A 23,328-nucleotide genomic window follows, 5' to 3' on the forward strand; every position below is an offset into this window, starting at 1 on the left:
TGCTTTTACTGTTGGTCGTACTTTGGTGAAGGACTGTGCGACGTGCACGATTATGCAAATTTTATTTATTCGTCAATGTGATTTGCCAAGCGGAATGACAAAACAGACAAGGAAAGTATGTAAATACGGACCGTTATTTTCACAGTGAACGTAGTATTCTAAGTCTTTCTGCCAGTCATGTTTTATTAGTCACCTTGCCCAAAGCGTGTTCAGAGAACTATCACACGGTGAGTACCGTTGAAGACTGCAACGACAGGAGAAGCGAGAAACTCGTCCCACACGAAACTTTTTCCACTGCGACATCACAAGGATTATGCAACAGAAAAAAAAACCATTATATTTTAACCTCATCCATTCTACCCATTAGTTCCATCGAAGATTTCGAAACGAAACGATGATAAATTGCATTTCGAATTTGAACAAAGGGTGGACCATTATAATCACTCTCCGAACCGAGATATTGGAAATTTTCCTAATCTTTATTAAATCTATTAAGTCATTTTTCCTTACTGAAGCACCAATAGAAAGGCAAGCCGCAGGCTAGGCATAGTGCATAATTCCCTCACCCGAAAACAGTACACAACCAGCGGATGAAAGAAGAAAAGAGAAATTTATTCGCCAAACCGCATCGCGGTGCCGCCGTCCCCATCGCCGGTTGTCTCTAGTGAGCCCCGTTGTGAAGCATATGAAAATCATTTAACGACACCACTACCAGCAGCGGGACACCCAACGCAACCTCAAACATGGCCGAATGCGGCTCCATTGGATTGAGATTTTTTTGTTCGCTCTGTTTTGGTTTTCAACTTTCATTCCGTGTGCCGTTCCGTCCCGTCTGACAAACGTGCGGTGCTTTGGAGTGTTCAAGGTTGTTACGAGTCGACTCGAGCGAGTTCCCTAGACGACGATGATGGGTTGAAGCTGTCAAAAGGGGAGATTTCGTGCCCGGAAAGCAAAAGGGCGAACCGAGTTGAGTGGAGGAGACTCAACGACAACGATAGCGGAATACTTGTTGAGACTAGCAGTTGAGTGTCGGTTTGTGAAACTACTCTAATGTCACGACTAACACACTGAAATGGGATCCCACGAACGTAGGATAGGTATAGTTAATCGCAGCTATATCGTTTAGAATATGTAAGACGCAGTTAAAAGCAGTGTTTGTTAGATTATAAATAATTGTGATGGAGATTTTGGTAGTTTGGCAGTGATTAAAACCAATCTTATTTCAGTTTTCACTTTTAATGAACGCAGCAACCGTTCAAACGAACCTCTCAGATATATTAGATTTTTATCCTTATAGTGAGCTGTAAATCACTGATAAAATATTTCACGCGCATTTTTCACGCACTAAAATTCGCTGAAAATCAATGAAGATCACCGCTTGATTCAAGAGCTAACATCACGGAGACGGTTTTATTCGGAGTAAGACTTTACCCATCCATCACTAGTCGCAGTCAATTGTGCAACTTTTCCGTTTTTCGAGTACATACAGGGGATAGGTGAAATGATTGAATTAGGCAAAAATTTTGTCCTTTTAAAAATGGTCATAACTTTATGAAAAAGGAATCAATTTTGACCCAATCGGTTTCATTTTACTGAAAAAGTTTCAGTTTAATTTTAGCTAATTTCATTGATACACAAAAATCGAAAATCCGTCATAGAACCACGAGGATAAAAATTATTTAATTATGAGTGTTGTTTTTGATATGTTTTTTTTTTTTTTGCTATATCAAAATCTTACTCCAGCAGCAACAATCAAACACGAATACAACCCACAGCCAGAGCGGACTCGATCATTTCCCACACACTCACACACACAACGCGAAGAACTCACCGTGATCTCACGATCGTATCGCGAAACCTCCAAGTTGTGTGCAACCTGCAGGTGAGCTCGCAGACCAGTTAGTGTTCGGAGGTGACCGCGTTCGGTTGGTTTAGTTGGATCGAGCTGGCACAAGTCGAGGTGTTACGTCGTGTGTGAAACGAACAAACTATACGAAGGGTTTCCCCCCACTAAAGTTCCGGGAGCCCACGACACGAAGGCACAGTGCCTGAATGCCTGAATGCTAGAGAAGACAACGATTGCAGCCGGGCGCGTTCGCTATATTTCTGGGAGCTTTGTGCGTGAGCGAAAACAACAATGGCGTAATTAAGGGGTTAATAATGTTCCGCAATTGTCACGTACGATGACGAGCTGAGAACGGCAGTGGTGATGGTGAAAAATAAGTAAGTGAATGGAATGAGGAAATTTTCGCGATTCGTTTTTGTGTTTTTTTTTTTTTTTTATTTTGAGAAATGAAGAGATTGCTTGCGAATTGGGAAGTGTTTAGCTTGCAGAAAGTTGTTGGCTGGTACGAAAATGGAAAATGCCACAAACAACGAACCTGATGCAGATATCGATACGTGGTACTGCCCCGCAGGCAATCCGTTGAAACGGGCGGCGAAACATGAATACCAATGAAGTAGTGTAGTTTCAGTTCGTCGGCTGCGGAGAGTTAATCTGGTGATCTACGACGCATTGCACCGAAACGGGAAGACAGAAAACAGGTGATCATCGCTTCAAGGTGATTTTCGTTTGTTTGCATGAATTTTCGAAACCATACGGAACCTGTTGTACGTGCATGAAGTGTGAAGTTACGCTCATAAAAAGTTGGTGAAAATACGTGGAAAAAAATAACGGATAGTTTATTGGAAACCATGATAAACAGAGCTGCTGAACACGTAGGTAACAAAAAATCTCAAGCTCGTTTTAGGCAATGACTTTTACGAAAATCACACTATGTCTCAACTCCATAAACTGAGAACAAAAACCACATAGAAATTCACAACGTTTTGGCACTAGCAATCGACACCGAACTGAGTAGAGTCTGGAGAATCCGATTTTATTTCGGAAAGTGAAATGGTTTTGAATTGTAGAAAAATCACAGACAGAAAGCTATCAACACGTTTGTCTACAAAGACAGCACTCTCTTATTAATAGATCAACCTTGAAACGTAGAATTTAATGAAAAAAAATATTCTCAGTAAGTTAATAATGTTAAAAAATCTGTTGAAGGAATTTGTCTAAACTTTCAAGGCAGAGGCACAGAGTTTATCTGGTTTTAGGCAAACATCTTTTTGAGTTTTTTTTATATTTCCGGAAATTTTATATAAGTGATCATTCTAGATACTATTAGAAGTAAATTAGCAAAAAATTCCACAATTCTGTGTAGCAGTGTTGGCAGATGTGTTATTTTTGCATTTGAAAAATTGAATTGCGTTTTCCGGCAAATGAGCGATTTTTGATTAGAAATTCGACGACTTCATCTTATTCCTGGCAAAATTTTATATGAAAAACACTTACCACTTAGCATAGCGCAAGTTACAGTTCTCATAAAAACCTCTTTTGATTCACTTATAATTTATATTCTAATTTTGCTAATTTTTCCTGAACTGTTATGATTATTGGCATTTTGAAAGATCTAATTTGAAGGAAATGAGCCCAGAAAATCGGTAGATATACAAATTTCGACCGCAAGTGATGCCAGTAGCTTGGATATACATAAAAACAATTTTTGATTAGTTCAGAGTTTTTAAGTTCTAACTTGAACATCATAAAGAAAAATTTATCGATGAACTTTTTTCTAGACAGAGATTTTCAAACATCATAGCTATTAATTTTCCAACAGAATTAACTTTTTTTTTTCCTTGTAGGAGCTTATGACCACTGCTACCATTAGTTAGATATATTGTGGTATACTCCGCGTTAATATACATGCACTGTCAGTTCGTTCCATCACTATGGGTATCAGTGACGGTGGCCCTAGGACTTTGCATTTCCCCCTAAGAAGGAATGCCCTCTTTCTAGAAAATCTATAACGAGCGTCTTAGCAGAGTGATTGAGATCAATCAAAGAAATAGTTATCGGTTTCCGTTATACTCTACTAAATTTTTTGGAAATAAATATTGAAATTCAGTCCGCAAATATATATTTCGACTGTGACGTACAGTCTTCTTCAGTGCTTATGTGGACTGGTCCACCAGTCCACATAAGCACTGAAGAAGACTGTACGTCACAGTCGAAATATATATTTGCGGACTGAATTTCAATATTTATTTCCAAAAAATTTAGTAGAGTATAACGGAAACCGATAACTATTTCTTCGATTGATCTCAATGCCCTCTTTGATAAAGTTCATTACCTTTGTTAGTTCAGCATTCCATAACTCGTTAGGCGTAAGGACACTTTTTCCAAAATACGCTGTACTGAGGAGGTTGCGGGTGATTCTATTACAAGGTGTAATGAATAGTTTAGATTGTCTAGCATTGGAAGTAGCCCTCCAGTTGGCACCAATCATCATTGTTTCCCTGCCTCTGAGCTCTGATTTCAGGCAGGATGAAGAAACCCCACAGAATGGCTCCGGTCCGAAGAATGCAGTTGAAGAACCAATTCTTGCTAAGAGATCGGCTTTTTCATTTCCTTCTATACCACAGTGACCAGGCACCCAGTATAGATTTACATCGTTTGTTACAGTCAGTTGTCGTAGGGATAAAATACAATCCCAAACTAACTTCGACTGGCATGTGTAGGCTTTAAGTGCATTAAGAGCTGCTTGACTATCAGAGAAAATACAGATTTTGGCATATCTATATTTTCTAGCTAAACAAATATTGTGCATGTTAGGATAGCATTTATTTCAGCTTGGAAGACTGTGGGCCACTGTCCCATTGGAATTGATATATTACTTTCTGGTCCAGTAACCCCAGCACCAGTAGATTCACCCATTTTAGAGCCATCTGTGAAAAACAAGAGTGATCCTGGGCGAGTATTAGGACCTCCTTCTTCCCATTCGCTGCGAGAGGATTCAATCACTTTGAAGGGAATATTGAAGTTAGTCTTGGATTCCATCCAGTCTTCATGCATTATTACTAAGTTGTTCAGTTGAAAATCTTTAAGGATTCGTAAGTGTCCTTCTAGATCCCCTTCCTGAAGAAGTTTAACGCGTTTGAGCCTGAGAGCCCCTTTTTCCGCTTCAAGTTGCACATATTGATGCAAAGGTAGAAGATACAAAAGAGCTTCTAAGGCTTTGGATGGTGCGCTGGCTAATGCTCCAGTTATTGATAGGCATGCCAGACGTTGTAGCTTATCCAGCTTTTTCTGAGCTGATGTTTGTGTAGTTTGTGTAGTTTGTGTAGTTTTAGGCCACCACACTAATGAGGCATAAGTTATTCTGGGTCTCACTATAGCCAAGTAAATCCAATGAATCATCCTTGGTTTGAGTCCCCACTTCTTACCAAATGTATTGCTGCAAGCCCAAAGAGCATTGTTGGCTTTTGAGATTGCGTACTTCAGATGGTCGTTCCAGTTAAGCTCATGGTCAAGCATGACACCTAGGTACTTGGTTTGCTTGGATAGCTCCAACTGTATTTCTCCCAACTTTAGAGTTGCAATATTATACTTTCTCTTTCTTATGAATGGGATAATGACTGTTTTAGAAGGATTAGCATTCAGTCCTTCCTGCTTACACCATTTGAGTGTGTAGTTTAGGGCAGTTTGCATTCTATTAGTAATAGTAGGCCCACATTTCCCCCTAACTAAGATAGTAATATCATCAGCAAATCCAATGACTTCATAACCTAGGTTTGTTAAGTTGTTAAGAAGATCATCGACTACCAGAGACCACAATAAAGGAGATAAAACCCCTCCTTGCGGGCAGCCTCTTGTTGGTTTTGTCGCTTAAGTTGATCTTTCTAAATTGGCTGTGATTAACCGATTGTCTAACATAGCAAGTATCCAGTTCGAGATGCATCTGTCAAAACCCCGATTCATCATAGCTTTCTTTATAGATTCGTGAGAGGCGTTGTCAAATGCTCCCTCAATATCAAGAAAAGCTGCCAGTGAGATTTCCTTGGCATCAAAAGACTTTTCTAGTTTTGAAACCAACGTGTGAAGTGCTGTTTCAGTTGATTTACCAGCTTGGTAGGCAAACTGGAATTTGTTCAATGGTCTACTGTTCAAATATGATAATTTGATATGTAGATTGATGATTTTTTCCATCATTTTCAAAATGACAGACGCTAGACTGATTGGTCTGTATGCTTTGGGACTCGTCCTGTCACGTTTTCCAGCCTTAGGAATAAATATGACGCGGACTTCTCGCCATTTACTCGGAATGTAGCTTAGTATCATGCTAGCCCTAAACATCTCTACCAGAAAAGGGACTGTAATATCCTTACTCTTTTGAAAAATCACTGGATAAATCCCATCCGGTCCAGGCGATTTAAAAGGCTTGAAAGAATCCACTGCCCACTCAACTCTTGACCTCGTGAAAATAACACTGGCTATTTCTTGAACTCTAGTCTTGTCATGAATTGAGCTAGACTGAGCTATATAGAAGTCCTGTGCGTTATCAGAAGTCGAATGAGTCGAGCCAGGGAAGTGTGTATCCATCATGACACTAAGTGTTTCCTGAGAATCTGTTGTGAATTGACCATTTTTATTTTTCAAACTGCCTAGTCCATTGGTGTGATCTTTAGAGAGGGCCTTGTGGAGTCTGGCTACAGCAGGCAAGCTTTCAACTTGCTCACATGTAAGCTTCCAGTCCCTTCTCTTCGATTGACGAATCTCTCGATTGTATTCGGTTAGACACCTTTTATACTCTGTCCAATTACCGGTAGTTTTAGCTTTGTTAAAAAGCCTTCTAGATGATTTTCTAAGCTTTTCAAGTTTATTGTTCCACCAAGATACGTCCCTGCTAGAAGTTTTTCGTTTCAGCGGACAACATTCTTCGAAGGCTTCCGTTATATTGGCTAGAAAAGTTGAGAAAACAGATTCAAGCTGCTCGATGGAAGAGATGTCCACTGAGAGAAAATTCTTGTTTTGAAGTGTGGAATTATAGCTATCCCAATTAGTTTTTCTAGGGTCCCTGAATGTTTCAGTAACGAGTTCCCTTGAAACATAGTCAAACATAATCTGCTTATGATCCGATAATGATTGTTCATCTGACACGTGCCAATTCCCAATCATACCGGATAATTTCGAGCTGCAAAGTGTTAGATCAAGAACTTCTTGTTTAATTCTTGTAACAAAAGTTGGATCATTACCTTGATTACAGATGTTAATGTTGTGTGCAATTAAGTATTGAAGTAAACATTCACCTCTAACATTGATGTTGCTGCTGCCCCAGACAGTGTGATGGGCGTTCGCGTCACATCCTATGATGAGCTGTTTGTTCTTAAGTGTGCAGTTTTGGACAAGTGCGGCGACTTCTTTGGGAGGAATCTCAACGTTGTCTCCCGGAAAGTAGGCAGAAGCAACAATGATCTCCGTAGTTCTTCGGGTCGTTGGAACCTCCAATTGTATTGCCACAATGTCTCTACTGATGAATTCTGTAAGGGGTGCAAATGTTAGATTTTCCCTTATAAGAATTGCTGCTCTAGGAGTAGTTTGTGTACTATCATAAAGAACCTTACATTTTGGTGTAAAAATTCCTAGTATTTTATTCTTATTGGACCAAGGTTCTTGGATTAAACCTACGTCCAGGTTTTCAAGGGTGAACCTTCTGCATAGGACGCTACTTGCTCCTTTTGCATGGTGAAGGTTCACCTGAATAAATTTAATATTATTCGGCATTGTTGTTTTGGTTTCCATTATTTAGAGGCGCGAGGTGCTCCATATGATTGGAATGGTTTCCAAAAGTGAGTGTGTCCGTTCTCATCGTATTCATAGCCGGGTCTGCATGGCTTTTTGATTGACGGACAGCGTTTGCAGGTTTTCCAGAGTCTGGCGAGGGGCGTGAGTTACCTCTTCGGGAAGACATGGTTTCCATATTGTTTGCCCCTGAGTTCTGTTTACCATAGGCACCATTGGTGCCCTTGGTATTGCCCTCTGGGATTGTGCAATTGGACTTTCCACAGAATTAACTTAGAATAGAATAGAAGTTTTTTATGGATGTCGAAATTCATATACAGTGCTTCCACAGTTATGGGTCAGCTACAATTATGGGTCACTTTTACACAAATACGTCTATTCTCACGAAACTGAACAATTTTCATTAGCAGTGGTATTTTTTGTAACTGACTTGTAACCTCATTTATCTAATTGAAATGATTTAAAGTCGAAAAGTCACTAAAACCATAATTCTACTCGGTGCAATAAGTAAAGTGACCCATAATTGTTACATTTTGCGGTGCACAATTGTGGGTCAGTCTATATCTTGGCTATTTTTATTACTTCTACATGATAATGCATCAAGACTGAATAAAATAACTTATTATCAAGCTTTTACAACAATAAAACCAGGGGCCATCCACATACCACGTGGATAGATTTTTAACGATTATTACCCCCTCGTGCACAAATGCCCATATAAATTCTTTTTTTTTTTTTGTAAGGACCGTGGACCGATTATTATAGTTCGAATCGCTTTGGGGAAGTTGGATTTGTTCCTGGTTAAAGGATACATTTCGCCCGATGTTTGCAATAATTCTGCCTTTGTCCAGAACTTCTAGAGTCTATTCGCAAACCGTTAGAATGCATCCAGATTGATAACATCCTTTTTTGTGGTGATTTCAATCAAGCGTGGACAATTACTGAAACATTAGCTGTTGTTATGGTATCAGCAGTGCTTTACTAGATTTCATGGCAACGATGAACTTCCAGCAGTATATTATAATCAGCAACCCTTAGGGAAATATTCTCAATCTTGTTTTCAGTGTACCGTTGTTGAAGTAGCTGTTTTTGTCGTCAAAATAAATGCCCCACACCCACCGCTTGTTATAATTCTAAAAGGGATTTTTTGTAAGATTTGGACCATTATTTTGATCTTTTGTGGTAAAAAAAGGATTATTGTGGGCTAAAAAGGATTATTAAAGGCATTCAGCGTTGTTAGTCTCACTCATAAACAACATGCAACACCTCAAGTGAGGTTCTCGTTGCTACCGATAGCACACACTGGAGTATTCTCCATTCAAGTTATTTCTCGTTCTTTCTCGCTGTCTTCCTTGCTTGCATTCGCTCCTGAGATCATATGCATACACTCGCGCCTACTCTTCCCTTTGTATGTACTGTACAATTGTTTCAAGATGCCTTACGATTGTATAAACAGTACGTTATTAACACGCTAATCAATCTGCGGCGAAACCCAAAAATTGTTTGGCGAAACCCAAAAATTGTTTGGCAGGAACGAAACGAAGGAATAACAATGGAATCCCAGCAAAGGTTTTTGTAGATGATAAATCCACTATGGACCCATAATGTGATGTGATATATGAGATTTGTTTGCTGATCATTTTTCTACTGTTTATAATACAAGCGCTGCTACTACTGACGCTGCATACTGAGATAACCGAGGAATCGGTTGAAAACCTCTAATGCTCCATGATATCTCTGCTATCGTTTTCAAAAAATGCGCCAGTGATCTTACCATTCCACTAGCAAAAATATTTGATTGGTCTTAACAATAGGGTAAATTCCCAGCTCTTTGGAAAAACTCGCGTATCCCTCCGATACATAAAAAGGGAACTAAACAAGATGTTCGAATATAACATCACTAAGTGCATGCCCAAGCAACAATTTAAGTCGTATTGCATTCTTTTAGCGGTTTTCATGACCAATTTCGCAAAACTGCTGTTGAAACTAGAAATACTATCAAAACCTTCTGATAACCGCTATAAGTTTGCTTTACAGCCAGGTGGTCCACCCTTGCCAAACTTATTGAAGCAATTATAAGAATGGCAATAAAACTGCTTTAAAACCACATGGAAAGAGTACCGCATACTATGAGCAGCTGGCATTACCTCTTTAAGAGCGCAATAAGTTTGGTTGTATTATTGCGCTCTGCTACTTGCCACAATAAGTCCAAATCAACTTTTCATTGCTCGACAGCAACCGTAATAAGTTGATTTGTTGTGCCGTTCCTGCACACACACCAGAACATCACGCCACTTTTTTTAATAAGGAAATCTCTCGTCGCGGGAGAAATGTTCCACCTGTGTTGGTTATCATCGTGCAAGCGATTTTATTTGATGGTGATATTGTAGAAAGATAAGGAATAAAGAGGGGTTTTTGGAAGGTTTTGTAGCTCCCAAGCATATGCGCATGTAATTTTGTCGTGCATTTTGAGAACATAGGCGCTTAAAATATATGCGCCATCAAAATAGTACGGGCTTACATCGCCATCAAATAGTACGGGATCAAAATCAACTTTGGATGTTCAATTTATTTGTTAGTCAGACGACGATTCGATTTTCGTTTCAAGATCATAAAAAGTTTCAAAAATATCAATACGGCGCGTTTGGTAATTAGTTGGTATAGATTGTAGCCGCAATAAGCCTAGTTCAATGATATATATGTTGTAAGGTGCGGCAAAGGTTGGATGCCTGTATTATCAGAGAAAAATATGGTAAATCCCTGGGGCCTAACACAACTTTATTTTTATAAAAAATCTGACATCACACCGTCGATAATGAGAAATCAACGAGCTTTGCTATAAATAGAGAGGTGCAAGAAAAATACAACGTTACAAACTTAGTTTAATTGAATATTGAATATATTTCGAAATATATCAATAGTGTCTTGCCCCTACCTTATTTTTAAGGATGCATAATTTAACGACATAGGAAATTATTTTCAACCGAAACAAGACAAAACTGGCGATAAAATTTGAAAAAAAAAACTACCGAACAGTACTAAGTACTAATACTAAGTTTGCCGTGTTACTTTATTAGATTTTTGGAGTTCTACGTCACCAAAGTTCACAAATGGGCTGCGAGATGCTCTAAAGCATTTTACACACATCTTACGGAGACTGCGACAGAATTCTGCATCACACTAAACCAACTAAGCCGCTTTTGTTACACATGTATGTATATCATTGCCTGCATATATTTGTTTACAAGTTTGACAGGTTAAACTGGGCACTTATTACAATTTTATGAAATATTTTTCATCGCCAACTAGTAGTTTTTTAGATTTTGAATGACCGCAATAAAACTGGTTTCTATGTTATATAACAGCAAGCTGGAGTGGTTTTATGGGGCAGTAGATAGTAATAATAAAACCAATAATACAGCAAAATCGCATTGACTCTTGCCGGTTTTATTGTAAGTTTCATTAGAGTTTTATTGACAGCTATCAGAGTTCATTACGCCTTGCTATTTTTGGCAACGGGTTTAACCGCCATAAAATCGTTGGTAATATTCATTCCTGTGATAAAACCGTTAGAAAACCAAGTAGCTATAGAATTGTTACTTGGGGCTCGAAATTATTTGAGATGATTCTCAGTGATCACCTGCTGTTTCTCACAAGAAGCATCATCTCTACTGATCAACACGGTTTTTATCTTGTCGTTTTGTGTCAACTAACTTGCTTTGTTTTACATCGGACTGTGTCGCTCTTGCTCATATTGATAATGGAAAGCAGGTGGATGCTGTATATACAGACTAGCAAAGCTGCATTTGTTAAAATTTACCATCGAGTAATACTCCACAAACTCACTAGAATGGGTGTCTTCGAAGGCCGGGTTAAATGGTTGCAATCGTACCTAAGTGATAGAAGGCTAAAATTCAATTTTGAAACCTACACATCCCGACGATTTGCAAACACTTCCGGCGTTCCGCAAAGAAGTAATCTTGGACCGCTTATTTTCGATTTGTTTATAAATGTTATCGTAGCCCGTCTTGGAAGAGGATGTATGCTGTTCTATGCTGATGATCTGATAATTTTTATGGTCGTTAACAAATTTTCCGACTGCCAAAAGCTGCACTGTTGAATAATTTTGAAGATTTTAGGCGGAAAAAACAAATGACTATCTGTGTCCATAAATAAGCCCCAATTTCATTTCATCGATTTAGTAATCCCATAAATCACATAAAAGCTACTTAAACAATCAGGTGTACACCTCTAGCTCGTGTGCAATTAAATCAAGGATCTTGGGAAATTACTTGATGACAAATTGACTTTTGGGTCGCATCGAGCCAAATTATTGACCGTGCAAGTCGTTAGTAAGAATTTCTTATCCAAGGTGTCTAAATATTTCACTAATGTCCATTCCTTGAAATAGTTAAAGTTGTCCTTAGTAAGATCGATTTTAGAGCTATCAGCTGTAGTGTGAGCGCCATACCAAACAATTTGAATTGATGGGATTGAGAGGCTGCAAAAGCATTTTGTTAGTTTTGCACGCCGTAGACTTCCTAGGACAGACAGGCTGAATCTTCCTCCATATGTAAACCGTTGTAATCTGTTGAGACTTGCTTCTCAGGAACGTAGACGAAAAATTCAGCAGCCAATGGTTACTGCTAGTGTTTTCTTGAAGAAATCGACATTCAAAAAAAACTTGTTTTTTAAGCAAGTTTTCTTGGAATGCTCCTGGTCGAATTCAACGCCATTCCATCACTCTGTTTTTGGTTATTTTGAACCAATCTCTAGAATGATCCGTACCTGCAACAAAACTAGCCAACTGTTTGATTTTGGATGTACCTCGAATATTGACCATCAGAAATTGCTATCAACTAGACTTTTTTAACATCTGTTAAGTTTAATTAAATTTGTTTTTTATTGATTAGAACGATAACCCGTCAGATGAATTGATAATAAATAATAATTATAATAGCAAAAATAATAATAATCAAAAACACTCATTCTCGAAAAACGCAATTTAATTTTCAAAATTCAATAATTACATATCTGGCAACAATACTGCTCAAAATTGATTCTTTTAATTCCTTGACTAATTTTTTTTAAAAAGCAATCTTTGAAATGTCCACAGATAAAAAAAATTCGGTAAATATAAAAAAACTTCAAAAAGAAGATTGCCTAAAGTTAGAGAAAATTTTATTTCATTTCTTGAAAATATAGTTGATAACTGATAAGATGATAAATCCACTATGATAATCCTTTCTCGTGTAAAATTTACTCAAGAACACGATGAATCCAACAAATTTGAAATTGAATATACTCATTTGCCTAAAATAGCAAAAAATAACAGAAGGGTTGTATACAAAGCCACAACCGCAAGGTTAACGTGAAACAACATAAGGATAATTTTTTATTACTTTCATTATTAACACTAATAATACAACTCTCTGGAAATAATGTTCCTGGAAAATAATCGAAGATGTCTAAACACCAGCTTATGTAAGTATTAACGGAGCCGGAATGATATTATTTGACCGTAAATCCATTTTAAACCATTCTGCCATTCTGAACGTTTTCAGGAACATTACATTAATGTTTTGTGTTGAATAATTTATCATTATTGAGAAGATCATACAGGGCCGGCATCACATTATTTTCCCGAGTGAGTAGTAAGGAATAGGAAGGGTTCTTGGGTGACAAAAGTGTACCCGGACGAACACCTACGATTCGCATAGATTCTCTAGGATTCCTCACATTGGATTTGTGAGCGTCCTTGAAAAGGATTCCTGAAAAAAGAATCCACAGGAATGCCCTGAATATGGCTCTAGGATTCTTGAATAAGAATAGTGAGTGGGAATCCTCCGGATCGTGTTTGCGATTCCTTTCACGATTCCGTCACCGAGTTAAAGGTATCCTGGGGATTCTTACTCAGGATTCTCTGCGTGTTAGTAAGGGTAGCCAGGGAGGAGCGACCTATACATTAATAATAGTATGTCAGAGGAACGTATAAGAAAAGTCACCTTCTTCAACGATCGCTCCGAAAAGTGAGCCAACGACAGATCCGATCAGAATACGGTGCCTCGCGCTTATGATATTTCTTGCTGAACGATGAAACTTCCGGCAGGCAGTCCGGAGCGAAAAAAGAGAGGCTTTGACATTCTCTTCTCGCTGATTGCGAGCCACAGCAGCACCTTTATGGGGAACGTAGTGTGTGAAATGAACTTCATCTCTGCTTTCACTTCCTTCGTAGGAGAATACAAAATACGAAGTGCCCTGCCAGTCGTTGCCATCCAGGTTGAGATAGGTCTCGACGTCCATCACCACCGCCACGTTGCGATTCGCTGGAAAAATCGACTTGACCATCTTATTCAGCCGCTGCCGTTGCGTCATAGCCTGCAGCTTCGAGAAAAGTGGGCGGGACTGCCTCTGCATGTCCATGTCCGCCAGGTACTTTTTTACTGTTTGACCGGTTGCATCGACCTCCCGGCCAGACGTATACAACGATGTAACCACTTGTCTCTCGGTCTTCCTCTTCAGCATCCTGCAGAGCTACTTGTCGCTCAGAGTCGTCAGTAGTCCGGAACCGGGCTTCCTTTCGATGCTGTGATTGCTGTCCAATAGTCCTATGTTGTAGATGCCGGAACGGGTGTTTCTGGCGTCCACAAAGTGCCGTACGATGTCCGTATAAGACGCGACGGGGTACCGTTCCTTAAACGCGCAAATTTCTTAACGAAGTAGCTTCACTGTTTTCGCCATCACGTTAAGAGTTCGAACCAATTTTTTCTGCTGACTCATGGGTTACTAGGGTTTATACTGTTCGTCAGTGCGTGTAAAGGTAAAACCACAAAAAACATTACAATATTTTTGGGGTTTGTCCGATAATTCCGTGTGGTTAAGTACCCACAGGGATATTTTCCGAGTGGGGACTACTACCCATACTACCCACATCAACCGCCGGCCGTGAGATCGTAAACTTAGGACCGTCCTTGTGGCCATCAACTGATAAAATGATTGGTTTAAGCAGAAGCAGGCTCTTATACAGTCCAAAGAGTTCATTCCCGATTTACTTTGTGTATAATTTTGTCGACCGTGGTAGGGAAAGCAAACATCAAGCGAGCAATCGAAGGTCGAAATCTGCGTTTCAACAAGACTTGACAATTTCCAATAGTGCAACAGTTCGAATAATCAAATTACAATTTGAATGCATTGATAGTTCTCCAATTTATTGATGCCAGAACGAAAAACAAATCTGGCAACACTACCGCTTAAAATTGATATTATGGGTTTCTTGAATAAGTTTCTTCAGAAATAATATATCAGCTTATTTTTGGGTAGTTTGCTCTTGTAGCCATAATTAAAAGAAAATAATATTTACCGAAAAACGGCACGCTTTTAAAAAAAGAGAAGGTACTCAGGGAGCAAGGAGTGGTCCTATCGGCAACAAAGTTGGGATTATTTCATGAACAATTCTGCAATCTTTGAGCTAAATCTGAGGAGGTCGTTGGCGTGAGGTGTGGTTATCATATCTGTTGTGTTTGTAGTGGCTCATGTTTTGTATATAAAAGAAATAATCATTGTATAATAAATATTCATGAAAGCGAACTTGAGTTTTATTAATTTAACGGAAGTTACCTGGAATTTGGAAAATTTTTACCCGATGGTTTTGAAATTTGGATAAATTAAAGTAGTCATAGTGGAGAGATATTCAACTATAACATGTGTAATAGAGTGGTGCGTCGTTGTGTGAAAAAAAGAAATTTGATAACACAAAGCCAGAACCAAGTTTTTTTGGTCGATTTGGGGCCCTGAACTTTCCTGATTCTATCGGAAGTCAGTTGGTTTTATCTCCGCTTGGCACATTGCATGTCGAAATTGTACGGAAAAGCTCCCTCTTTTGCATTTCACTATTAGTGTTGGCAGAAAAAAATTATTTTCAGTATTTAACTAGAAATGGGTACTCAACTTTGCGTAATTATAGTTTTTTACGGACATCCTAGCTCTTCATTGTCTTCGGTTAAGTTGTTAGGCATCTAAAAAACTATACTTTAACATGCATTATGTTCATTAATAAAGCAACAATAATCTCCCAAGAGAGGAAAATGCAAATAAGTGAGTTTTTTAATACAAACTTACATACAAATTAAAAATTCAATGCGCCAAGCAGAGACAAAACCAGTCGACTTTTGGTACGTTTAGGATTGTTTGGATTGTTAGGATTGGAAAATCGAGCACTTTGCCTCATCCTAATGTGTATTTAGATTTAGTAAAAATTGTGGCATTTCGATGAATTACATTCAGACAAACAATGCTTTCCTCTAATGTTCGAACGAATATTTAATTCAAGTGTTCAAACGTGGATTTCGTTATAAGAAAATGTACAAAAAAAAACTTTTTTATCGTTTGTCAGTGGTATAAATCAATTAATGGAATTATTTTCGACAAAATATTCGTTTTTTTGAATTTTAATTTTATTTTTCAAAATATTTCCATCCTCCTATATTATACTTTTAACTACTCACTTTGATCCTAGAAAAAACATTTTCTGTATAGCAGCGTCACTATACTAATAATTGTTAAACATGTTCTCACCCAACTTGATCCATTGTTAAAGACGACGTGTTTGCGTTAGCTACAATCTGTCTTAGGTGTCTGCCATGCTGAAAGCCAACGCGAGCGATCGGGCGAGATTCTTGCCGGAGGTTAATGAACAGCCGTAAGTAGAGTTGTTTTTTAACCTACGGCAAAAATCTTGCCCGATCTCTCGCGTTGGCGTTCAGCATGGCAGAGGCCTTACAGTCAAGGCACGAATGACGTTGGAAATTAAAGGCAGACACAAATGCTACAAAACGCTGAAAAAAATTGGCTAAATAGCGTTTTTGTTCTCACACCGTTAATCTACACACTGTTGACCATATAACTATAAGCGCACACAGCTTACCTCAACGTGGGTCAAGTATACTAACACAAAACAGGCAAAAAAACAAACAAACAAACAAACAATGTTGATATTTAAACACTCGCATATCGCAACTACACCTCGCACCGCCTTTGGCGTCATCAAGCGGTCGTGGAATTCTACATCTATTGTTGCCAGCTTGTAGCACCACTAGTCAACACTTCCAAGGCTTCTACCTACCCCACTTACGGGGAGCCTGTTCTATCGCGATTGCATCAGTGATTGGGCAGCCGAACTGTTCCCACCCCACATCATTATCTGAAACGGTGGATCGGCACGTTTGAAGCGCTTCGTTCAATTGCTTCCAGCTTCTAAATGGGAACTGTAAAAACCCCGCCAGTTCACAACAACGATTATACGGTTAATGGATATATGTTTTTTGAGTTTCCTAATTTATGTGGGTTTGAATAATCAATTTGTGTAGACTGTATTTGATAAGAATGGATCATGGATCATGAAAGGTTCAGATACGAATTTTGTTTGTTTTTTACATGGTTAATTCAATAAGAAGCAAAAAAAAAGTTTCGGCTAATAAATATTGCAGTGCTTCGTGTTCTTCAACGACATTACATTTACATTACATTTAAATTTACATGAAGTGGGTATTTCGTTGATTAAAGTCACCATAAAGTATGGCTTTACCTCTAATAAACGTTACTTCTGAAAAAAAAGAGAATAAAAAAGCCAATACTCCATTCAATAAAAAAAATTGTCACAACTAACACTTCGGACCCTTAAGCCGGTGCCAACAGAAAGCACTCGAGTTGCCAAAGTTTGACTTTAGAAAATAGTTCGAGTTACTTTCTGCTAGAGTAGTACCAATGAACAAAATTGTATTTTCAGGGTTCGAAGTTTGTATCGAAACTATAACTAAAATGAGTATTATCAGAGCTTTACGTTATAACCAAAGAATTCCACCTCAATTTACTGGTACTTTTCCGACCTTTCTCAGCAAAACACCGAACAAATTGAAAATTTCACTATCCCGCAAGGTGGCATTAACGATTTCACAGGTTATCGCTGGCTTGAAAGGCGCGCAGGTTGTTCAATTAAAAGGTCATGTGAAAGGAAGTGAACCACTTGACGTGACGTGTCTTGCCTTTCTTTGTTTTTCGTTTTTATTTCGCATTGCTCCGTATGATCCACCGAAGGGCGCATGTCCACCGATGCATTGTGAACGGGCGAAAAAAAACTACTTCAATCGAAGCGCGTTCGCAGAAAGCGCGAGAACAAATGAAATGTCACGGACACATGATTCCACAGTGAATGTTGTTACTTTTGCTGTTATTTTGTTTTGCCCTGGAATGAAAACGGGTCACAATTTGCAATGCACTTTTTGTCGTTTATCTGTACGGAATGGTGTTGGGTATCGGAAAGTCTGAATTTCGACACGGTACTGTTACTTACGGAATTCAATCCAGAACTACGAGGTGTCAGTACCATTTTGTACGCAGTTGAAGAACGTGCCACTTGGAGGGACGACAAGAGAAATGGGATCGGCAAATATGTAACAATTACTTCACTCAAACACGTCTGAAGTCACTAAACCAGTTCACTATGAAAGCAAACTACTCGTACTCGTATAACTACCCTTGAGAGCTATTATTAATAGGGATACTATTGGAAAGTCCTAGTTTATTTTTCATATTCTAGCATTTGTCCTGATTTTCCTACGACATTCAATTTTGTAATGCCGAACATTCAAAATTATTAAAGACAAGTTGAACGTTCCCGGCGATGCTCGGGATTAAAGGTTTCAAAGATAGATTTTTTTATATTTCATTGCTGCATTAGCTCAACTCACTTCAAAAATATAATTCACATCTTATACTTATATCATCACTTCAAGTGGGGTGTCGAACGTTTTCGACAGTGGTTTTCTTCGGGCCTTTTTTGCATAAGATTGCTGCAGAAAAACTACCGAAGAAAACCACTGACGAAGACGTTCGATACCCTACTTCAATATTCTGAGAACGCGCAGAACGGAAATACCCATATTGGATTGTTTTTTTTTCTGATTTTGGGCTGATTTACAGAAACTGGAAGTTACCATTTTGGATTTCAAAATGACGTATGGAGTTGAAATAGAAGTCATAAATTTGCATGTTTCACGTAGTTTTGTGAATAATATCTCAAATTTAGTAATCAGATACTTGTTATTTTTCTTCAAATGTCTTTTTTGAACGTTAACAAACATTTTAATGAAAAAAAAAACATGTGTCATCGCTAAAAAATGACGTATGGAGTTCCACTTTCGGAAGTGTTGAAATTGTTGGCCAAATATCGCTTAAGGTTATTTTCCTCAAACCGGAAGTCGCCATTTTTTAATCCACAAAACTTCGTAGAAATTAGAAAATAAAAGATTTTTAATGCTTAAGCTGCCTCTTAATCGATATTCAAACAAATGAATCGTAACCTTTCCTCCAGCTAAATGTCCCAAGAGTTCTAGTTTGGATTAACGTAAAAAAGTAAAACAGTAAGATTAAGAGCTGAATGACCTTCTGGTTAAAAGTTCTCTAATAAAAATCAAATTCAAATTCAAAAGTACAAAAGTAAATCGAATGCCGTAATATGTAACTATTCACAAAACTACGAAAACATCAGAAATGTAAAATGTTTATGCTCGAGACATGGGTTATTCTGCAAAAAAAAAATTGTAGATGTTGAAAGAACAATGAATATTTTATTACAAAAAAAAAAAACAAATCATTGAATTTTGATTCAGAGGCGAATTGCGCATAAAAAGTCAAAATTTCGCATGTAATCGTATAAAACGTATAAATTAAAAAAAAAATATTTTTAGGTGATTTTCTGTATTCTGTATGCTGTATGTGGTCCTCGTGGCTCTGTGGTTAGCGATGTCGATTGGCTCCCACACGGTTGTGATGTCGGGTTCGATCCCCGATCATGTCGAGGATCTTTTCGAATTGCAATTTTTTTCGACTCAGCTCTGGGGCACGGTGTGTCGTTGTTCTTATCCTACAACATGCAAAATATGCTAAAACAATATCGATAACGAATTTTCTCAACTAATCTGGTTGATCGAGAACGCTATTAGAAGGCTGCAATATTGTTGTGCTTTATACATAAAATCATCTTCAAACATCCATTCTATATTTTAACATAAACAAACATTTTATTGAAAAAAGTCATCGCTTTAAATTTTGATTTAGAGGCAAATTCAGCATAATAAGTCATAATTTTGCATGTTTCACGTAGTTTTGTGAGTAATATCTCAAGTTTTAGCAATCAGATACTAATTATTTTTCTTTACATGTCTTTCCTGAACGTTCACATACATTTTAATGAGAAAAGAATCATATGTCATCGCTTCGAAATTAGATTTAGAGGTGAATTCAGCATAAAAAGTCATAAATTTGCATGTTTCACGTAGTTTTGTGAATAATATGTCATGTTTTAGTAATTATATACTTTTTATTTTTCCTCAAATGTCTTTTCTGAACGTTAACAAACATTTTAATGAAAAAAGAATCACATGTCATCGTTTTAATTTCGATTTAGAGGCAAATTTAGCAGAAAAAATCATAAATTTGCATGTTTCACGCAGTTTTGTGAATAATATCTCAAGTTTTAGTAATCATATATTTTTCATCTCTCTCAAATGTCTTTCCTGAACGTTAACAAACATTTTAATGAAAAAAGAATCACATGTCATCGCTTTAAATTTTGATTTAGAGGCAAATTCAGCATAAAAAGTCATAATTTTGCAAGTTTTTCGTAGTTTTGTGAATAAAATCTCAAGTTTTAGTAAACAGATACTTGTTACTTTTCTTTAAATGGCTTTCCTGAACGTTAACAAACATTTTAATGTAAAAAAAATCGAATGTCATCGCTTTACATTTCGATTTAGAGGCAAATTCAGCATAATTTTGCAAGTTTTACGTAGTTTTGTGAATAAAATCTCAAATTTTAGTAAACAGGTACTCGTTACTTTCCTTCCCACATGTCACCGCTTATTTTTTTGATTTAAAACGATTTAAAATGATGGTGGTGACTGTACACCACTGAGACGGAGGCAATAACATCAATAAGATCAAGCGTTACGGAATTCGATTTTTATATAGTAGATTTTGCACGTTTTACGTAGTTTTGTGAATAATATCTACATTTTCAGTGATCAGATATTTATCATTTCTTCTCAAATGTCATTCCTGAACATGAACGAACATTTCATTGAAAATAATCACATGAATTATGATTTAGAGACAAATTAAGCCTAAAAATCTTGGTTTTACATTTTTCACGTAGTTTTATTAAAATTATTTAAATTTCGAATGATCAGGTACTTATTATTTCCCCTTAATTTCATCTTAAAAAAAAGTCACAGATCATTCGAATTTTGATTTAGAGGCAAATTCAGTATGAAAAGTCATGATTTCGCATGTTTCACGTAGTTTTGTGATTATTATCTCGAGTTTTAGTAATCAAATTGTTCAAAGCTGTTACTTTTTCTAGAATGTTCAAGAAATCAACGAATTTTTTAATGAAAAAAAATCACATGTCATCTCCCTAAGTTTAGATTTGGAGACGAATTGAGTATAAAAATTCATAATTTTGCATGTCTTACGTAGTTTTGTGAATAATATTTCAAGTTTTAGTGATTAGCTATTAACTATTTTTCCTCCAATGTCGTTCCTGAACATTAACAGACATTTTAATGAAAAAGGATCTCATGTCATCGCTTTGAATTTTGGTTTAGAGGTGAATTTAGCACAAAAAGTCACAATTTTGCATGTTTTACGTAGTTTTGTGAATAATATGTCATGTTTTAGTAATCAGATACTAATCTTTCTTCTCGAATGTCTTTCCTGAACATTACAAACATTTTAATGAATAAAGAATCACATGTTTTCACATTACTTGGAATTTAGATTTAGACGCAAATTCAGCTTAAAAAGTCATAATATTGCTTTTTTCTTGTAGTTTTGTGAATAATATCTCAAATTTTAGTAATCAGCTATTAATTATTCTTCCTGCAATGTCTTTCCTGAACATTTAAAATCATTTGAATGAAAAATGAATCTCATGTCATCGCTTCGAATGTTGATTTAGAGGCAAATTCAGCTTGAAAAGTCATAACTTTGCATGTTTTACGAAGTTTCGTGAATAATATCTCAAATTGTAGTAATCAGATACTAATTATTTTTCCTCAAATGTCTTTCCTGAACAATAACAAACATTTTAATGAAAAAAGAATCACATGTCATCGCTTTGAATTTTGATCTAGAGGCAAATTCAGCTTGAAAAGTCATAATTTTGCATGTTTTACGTAGTTTTGTGAATAATATCTCAAGTTTTTTGTAATAAGATACTGATTATTTTTCCTCGAATGTCTTTCCTGAACGTAATATACATTTTAATGGAAAAAGAACCACATGTCATCGCTTTGAATTTTGATTTAGAGGCAAATTCAGCTTGAAAAGTCATAATTTTGCGTGTTTAACGTAGTTTTGTGAATGATATCTCAAGTTGTAGTAATCAGATACTAATTATTTTTCTCCAAATGTCTTTCTTGAACATCAGCGAACATTTTCCGGTTAACAAACCTTTATGTCACCGCTTATTTTTCTGATTTAGAACGATTTTAAATGATGATGATTACTGTACACCACAGAGACGGAGAGAATAATATCAATAAGATCAAGCGTTACGGAATTCCATTTTTATATAGTAGACTAGTTGAACATTCCCGGCGATGCTCGGGATCAAAGGTTTCAAAGATAGATTTTTTTTTATATTTCATTGCTGCATTAGCTCAACTCACTTCATAAATATAATTTACATCTTATACTTCCATCATCACTTTAAGTAGGGTGTCGAACGTCTTCGTCAGTGGTTTTCTTCGGACCTTTTTTGCATAAGATTGCGCCAATAAAACTACCGAAGAAAACCACTGACGAAGACGTTCGATACCCTACTTCAATATTCTGAGAACGCGCAGAACGGAAATACCCATATTGGATTTTTTTTTGTGATTTTGGGCAGATTTACAGATACTGGAAGTCACCATTTTGGATTTCAAAATGACGTATGGAGTTCCACTTTCGAAAGTATTGAAATTGTTGGCCAAATATCACTTTAGAAGTCATAAATTTGCATGTTTCATGTAGTTTTGTGAATAATATTTCAAATTTAGTAATCAGATACTTGTCATTTTTCTTCAAATGTCTTTTCTGAACGTTAACAAACATTTTAATGAAAAAAAAAATATGTCATCGCTATAAAATGACGTATGGAGGTCCACTTTCGGAAGTATTGAAATTGTTGGCCATATATCACTTTAGGTTATTTTCCTGAAACCGGAAGTCGCCATTTTTTAATCCACAAAACTTTGTAGAAAATAAGAAAATAAAAGATTTTTAATGCTTAAGCTGCCTCCTAATCGATATCCAAACAAATGAATCGTAACCTTTCCTGCAGCTGGATGTGAGTTCTAGTTTGGATTAACGCAAAAAAAGTAAAACAGTAAGATTAAGAGCTGAATGACCTTCTGGGTAAAAGCTCTCTAGTAAAGATCAAATTCAAAAGTACAAAAGTAAATCGAATGCCGTAAAATGTAACTATTCACAAAACTACGAAAACATCAGAAATGTAAAATGTTCATGCTCGAGATATGGGTTATTCTGCAAAAAAAAAATTGTAGATGAAAGAACAACGAACATTTTATTGCAAAAAAAAAAACAAATCATTGAATTTTGACTCAGATAAAAAGTCAAAGTTTCGCATTTAACCGTATAAA

At 36.9% G+C, this 23,328-nt stretch overlaps 1 protein-coding gene across 4 annotated transcripts in view; it reads left to right on the forward strand.

The window, feature by feature from the left end:
- The first annotated feature begins 1,882 nt into the window (after positions 1 to 1,882).
- Positions 1,883 to 23,328, forward strand: part of LOC129722942 (tyrosine kinase receptor Cad96Ca) — a 66,389-nt gene continuing 44,943 nt past the window's right edge. Inside the window, exon 1 of one of the 4 annotated variants that reach the window (XM_055676813.1) lies at positions 1,883 to 2,722. The gene's annotated coding sequence lies outside the window, so the exon portion shown is untranslated. The remainder of the gene's footprint in view (positions 2,723 to 23,328) is intronic. The other 3 variants (XM_055676814.1, XM_055676815.1, XM_055676816.1) reach the window with 3 other exon arrangements.

Source organism: Wyeomyia smithii, chromosome 2, assembly GCF_029784165.1.
Source record: "Wyeomyia smithii strain HCP4-BCI-WySm-NY-G18 chromosome 2, ASM2978416v1, whole genome shotgun sequence".
Taxonomy (NCBI): domain Eukaryota; kingdom Metazoa; phylum Arthropoda; class Insecta; order Diptera; family Culicidae; genus Wyeomyia; species Wyeomyia smithii.